This window comes from Rutidosis leptorrhynchoides, chromosome 8, assembly GCF_046630445.1.
Source record: "Rutidosis leptorrhynchoides isolate AG116_Rl617_1_P2 chromosome 8, CSIRO_AGI_Rlap_v1, whole genome shotgun sequence".
In the NCBI taxonomy this organism is placed as follows: Eukaryota; Viridiplantae; Streptophyta; class Magnoliopsida; order Asterales; family Asteraceae; genus Rutidosis; species Rutidosis leptorrhynchoides.
This window is the reverse complement of record NC_092340.1, coordinates 147724202-147730569: the sequence shown is the minus strand read 5'-3', so window position 1 is coordinate 147730569 and position 6368 is coordinate 147724202.

Genomic DNA, 6368 nt, shown 5'->3' with positions numbered 1-6368 from the left:
AAATTTTTAAATCTGAAACCCACCAAACCCACAAAAATAATTTGCAAACACCGGTGAAGGGTTATTCTGGAAAACTTATCTAGGGTAAAAACTAGATTTAATTTTCAAAAGATCAAATGTTTTCATAAAGATCCAATTTCCTTAATGGATCTAAATTTTTATAGTCATGTGGGACTGTAAACCATATCGTTACTACCATTGTTTATACCGCCGTAAAGAAATCACTGATGTACAAAGTGTGAAAAATAAAGAAGTGATTCTAGTATTTCAAGACTATATTGCTTGAGGACAAGCAACGCTCAAGTGTGGGAATATTTGATAATGCTAAAAACGAACATATATTTCATAGCATTATTCCCCAAGAAAGACAAGCTTTTAGTTGCAAATGTTCTATTTACAAGTGATATTCGTTTAAATATTAAAAGGTGAAGAAAAAAGACAGATTCGACGAATTGAAGACACAAACGACCAAAAAGCTCAAAAGTACAAAATACAATCAAAGAGGTTCCAATTATTGATAAGAAACGTCTCGAAATTACAAGAGTACAAGATTCAAAACGCAAAGTACAAGATATTAAATTGTACGCAAGGACATTCGAAAATCCGGAACCGGGACCAGAGTCAACTCTCAACGCTCAACGCAACTGACTAAAAATTACAAGTTAACTATGTATATAAATATAATATAATATATAATTAATTCTTAAAATTAATATATATATATATTATAATATATTTATAAAACGTCGGCAAATTAAAAGACAAACCTTTGTGAGCTGGAATTACGAACTCCGCGAGTTACGGAGTATGGAGGCCAAAAATCCCGCGACTCGCGGAGCAGCCAAATACGAAAATCCCTATAAAACCCAACGAATTCTAATCATTTTTATCATCCAATATATCAATCTCTCTATATCTATACGTAATATTTATATTTATATTTATATTTTAATTTTAATTTTAATTTTAAATCCTAATAATAAGGGTATGTTAGCGAATGTTGTAAGGGTGTAAGTCAAAATTATGTCCGTGTAACGCTACGCTATTTTTAATTATTGTAAGTTATGTTCAACCTTTTTAATTTAATGTCTCGTAGCTAAGTTATTATTATGCTTATTTAATCCGAAGTAATCATGATGTTGGGCTAAAAATATTAAAATTGGGTAATTGGGCTTTGTACCATAATTGGGGTTTGGACAAAAGAACGATACTTGTGGAAATTAGACAATGGGCTATTAATGGGCTTTATATTTGTTTAACTAAATGATAGTTTGTTAATTTTAATATAAAGATTTACAATTGGACGTCCCTATAAATAACCATATACACTCAATCGGACATGATGGGCGGGATATTTATATGTACGAATAATCATTCATTTAACCGGACACGGGAATGGATTAATAGCCACTAGAATTATTAAAACAGGGGTGAAATTATGTACAAGGACACTTGGCATAATTGTTAACAAAGTATTAAAACCTTGGGTTACACTCAATCGACATCCTGGTGTAATTATTAAACAAAGTATTAAAACCTTGTTAGAGTTTAAGTCCCCAATTAGTTGGAATATTTGACTTCGGGTATAAGGATAATTTGACGAGGACACTCGCACTTTATATTTATGACTGATGGACTGTTATGGACAAAAACCAGACGGACATATTAAATAATCCAGGACAAAGGACAATTAACCCATGGGCATAAAACTAAAATCAACACGTCAAACATCATGATTACGGAAGTTTAAATAAGTATAATTCTTTTATTTCATATTTAATTTTCTTTATTTTATATTTAATTGCACTTCTAATTATCGCATTTTTATTGTTATTGTATTTAATTGCACTTTTAATTATCGTACTTTTTAATTATCGCAAGTTTATTTTATCGCACTTTTATTATTCGCAATTTCATTATCGTTATTTACTTTACGCTTTAAATTAAGTCTTGTATTTATTTATAATTTTACATTTGGTTTTAACTGCGACTAAAGTTTTAAAATCGACAAACCGGTCATTAAACGGTAAAAACCCCCCTTTATAATAATAATATTACTTATATATATATTTGTATTTTTATAAAAGTAAACTAATATAGCGTTAAGCTTTGTTTAAAGATTTTCCCCGTGGAACGAACCGGACTTACTAAAAACTACACTACTGTACGATTAGGTACACTGCCTATAAGTGTTGTAGCAAGGTTTAAGTATATCCATTCTATAAATAAATAAATATCTTGTGTAAAATTGTATCGTATTTAATAGTATTTCCTTGTAAAATATAAAGCTATTTTATATACACCTCGCACGACATCAGTTTCTCCAATGAAGTTATGAATTAATACTTCATCAGTTATTGTTGTTGGTACTTCTTGGTGTCTATGGTGCGTATGACGTTGATGCTCGTGGGACAGATTGTGAAGTTAAGGTTTACGACGCGGTTGTGGTTGGAGGTGGTAATGGTACTGTTGGTGTTGATGATGGTGGTACTGGTTATGCTGCTGGTGCTGCTGCTGGTGTTTGTAATCTCTGCACCATATTCTCCAAAGCCACTACCCGAGCGCGAAGCTCGTTGACTTCTTCTATTACACCAGGGTGATTGTCAGTTTGGACGAGTGGATAAATAAAATCTAGAATTTGATGTAGTATGTAATCGTGACGAGATACCCTGGAAATGAGAGAGAAAATGGTGTCTCGAACAGGTTCGCCGGTAAGTGCTTCAGGTTCATCACCAAGAGGGCAATGTGGTGGATGGAAGAGATCACCTTCTTCTTGTCTCCAATGATTGAGGAGGTTACGAACCCATCCCAAATTCATCCAGAATAGATGATGGCTGATTGGTTGATCCATTCCGGTCACACTGCTTTCGGAGCTTGAGTGAGATTCCATTTCGGAATCCGAGTGACTTGAACTGATGACGAATTCCATTTCGTACGATTAAATAAAGGATTTTTCGATATGAAATGATTTTATGGCTATCGTATGGTATTCTATTTACATAGAATATCTATATATATATATATAGAGCAAAAAATTTCTTAGATTACGGAGGAATTTACGGGATATGTTGGGCAAAGTTTACAGTAACAGATACGCTAGGATATGAATTAGCAGATACGCTAAGATATGAATTTTTGTCTATACACTATTCATGCAATCAATGCAATAAGATATATCTAGACTAAGAAGGATAAGCAGGTAATTTCTTAAGGATGATAAGTAGGTAATTTTCTACGGATGATAAGTAGATGATTTCCGACACAAAATGATAAGCAAAACTTTTGACATGCAGACACGGTCGAAGTCCAGACTCACTAATGCATCCTAACGACTTATCAGTTAGACACACTAATGCAGGCCTGGTTCGCTAAGACCACCGCTCTGATACCACATGTAAAGACCCGTCCTAATCTATAAGAACGAATACAATAACATATGATTACATCGCGAGGTATTTGACCTCTATATGATACATTTTACAAATATTGCATTCGTTTTAAAAGACAATCTTTCATTACATCGAAAGTTGACAAGCATGCATACCATTTCATAATATCCATCTATAAATGCTCTAATCTGAAATTTACTTAATCATAATCTTTACTGAACTCAACGACTTGAATGCAACGTCTTTTGAAATATGCCATGAATGATTCCAAGTAATATCTTTAAAATGAGCTAATGCACAGCGGAAGATTTCTTTAATACCTGAGAATAAACATGCTTTAAAGTGTCAACCAAAAGGTTGGTGAGTTCATTAATTTATCATAATCATTCATTTCCATCATTTTAATAGACCACAAGAATTTCATTTCCAGTTTTCATAAATATACGTCCCATGCATAGAGACAAAAATCATTCATATGGTGAACACCTGGTAACCGACATTAACAAGATGCATATAAGAATATCCCCTATCATTCCGGAAAATCCTTCGAACATGATAAAAATGAATTCGAAGTACTTAAGCATCCGGTACTTTGGATGGGGTTCGTTAGGCCCAATAGATCTATCTTTAGGATTCGCGTCAATTAGTAGATCGGTTTACTAATTCTTAGGTTACCAAGCAAAAGGGGCATATTCGGCTTCGATCATTCACCCATATAATGTATTTTCAATTAGTTGTGTCTATATCGTAAAACATTTATAAAAGCGCATATATTCTCAGACCCAAAAATATATATTGCAAAAGCATTTAAAAAGGGAGTAATGAAACTCACCATACTGTATTTCATAGTAAAAATACATATAACGTCATTGAACAAGTGCAAAGTTGGCCTCAGATTTACGAACCTAAATTAATTATATATATATATATATATATATATATATATATATATATATATATATATATATATATATATATATATATATGTATGTGTGTGTGTGTGTGTGTGTGTGTGTGTGTGTTGGTCAATAATTGTCTAACAAATTAGGTCAAGTCATAGTGTATCACAATCCTAATGCTCGAGACTAATATGCAAAGGTCAACAAAAGTTAATTTGACTCAAAATGATTTCCAAAATTATACATAATTAATATATAGTTTAAATATCGTCGTTTTATATTTTTAAATATTTTTTAAAAAAAATTTATTAGAGTAAATAATATAATTCATTTATTAATAAATAAAATTTTATATTAAAATTTATATAATAAAATATACTTTTATATATATTAAGTAATAAAATTTATAGAGTTCATTTAATATCATAAAGATAATATGATAGGTATTATTAAAGAAATTTTATTACACGTAGTAAAATATGTTTGTATCATATATGTATTTGATAAAATAATATCTATAATAATAGTAAGTAAAAGTTGTATTATTTTGTAATAATAATTATTATTATTCTATTAATAAAAATTTCAATATTTATATTTACTAAAAATGATATTATGATAAAATGATAATTCTAATTATGATAACTTTAATATTTACGATACTTTTTAATATTAACTTTAAAATAATAATTTTATTTAAAATGATAATAATAATGATATTTCATAATAACAATGACATTTCTATTAAAATGATAATGTTTGTTAAAATAATAGTTTTAATATTAACGATACTTTTAATAATAATATTAATGATAAAAATAATAAGAACGATAATTTTATCTAAATCAATATCTTTCATTATTTTAATTTCATCATGATACTCATACTCATTATTTCCTAATCGATTCGTCAAATAGCTTTTAATCATCTTTTATATCGAGTTCATGTTAATAATAATAATAGTAATCATAATAATTAGGTGTTACTAATATTAGTTTTTAGTTATAATAATACTAATGGTAATAAATATTACCATAATATTAATGATAATACTAATTATAACTTTAACGATAGTAATAATAATAAAATAACAAATTTTAATGATAATACTTTTTATGGATAATGATAAAAATAATAATCATAATAATAACAATAATACTAATAATAATAATTAGATAAAAACTATAACAACGATAATAACGACGATAATAATAATCATTTTTAATAATAATACCAAATTTCAATTGACTATAACTTCAAATCCATTCATCGAAACCATTCGATATCTAAATGAAAAGTTCTTAATTTTTCGCTAGCTTTCCAACGATATGCATATCTTATACCTTATCTCAACCGCATATATAACTAATTCAGGATTCAACATATCCTATCTAATGGCAATATCAAAAGTACAAGCATACATAATCCTATATTCTCGAGCACTAGTCAGGGATACACTATTAATATATAAAAGTTAAGTTATGAGTGCTCACGTATCAATATTGAGATTCAATATTGCAGGAATGGTACGTAGATGCAACGGAGATGATAAACACTAGTTTGACCTCACGAGCATACCCATGAACCATACCCATCACTTCCATAGCTATAACCCATAATTTCCTTAGCCCTATCCTACTCAAAAATCAGTTTTTAAAACTCATTTTAAACCACTCGAGTAGCACTCCGTCGTAGTATTTATATGTATAATACTAATAATAACACTCCTTCTTATAAGTTTAATAACAATATTAATCTTAATAATAATAATAATAATAATAATAATAATAATAATAATAATAATAATTATTATTATTATTATTATAAAGCGAGTACGATAGATGGATAGATTGAATTTGTGAATCAGTACGCAAAAATGATCGAGCTTTAAAGGAAGTATTCCTCACCTAACCGATGATTGATCATAATTTAAATAATATAATAATATAATATAATAATATAATATAATATATATATATATATATAAAACGTGTTAAAATAGTGAAAAATAGTGAAGAATAGTGAAGCCGCCTCAATTATGTAAACATTACACGTTTCGCGTAAAGTTTACAAATTCTGC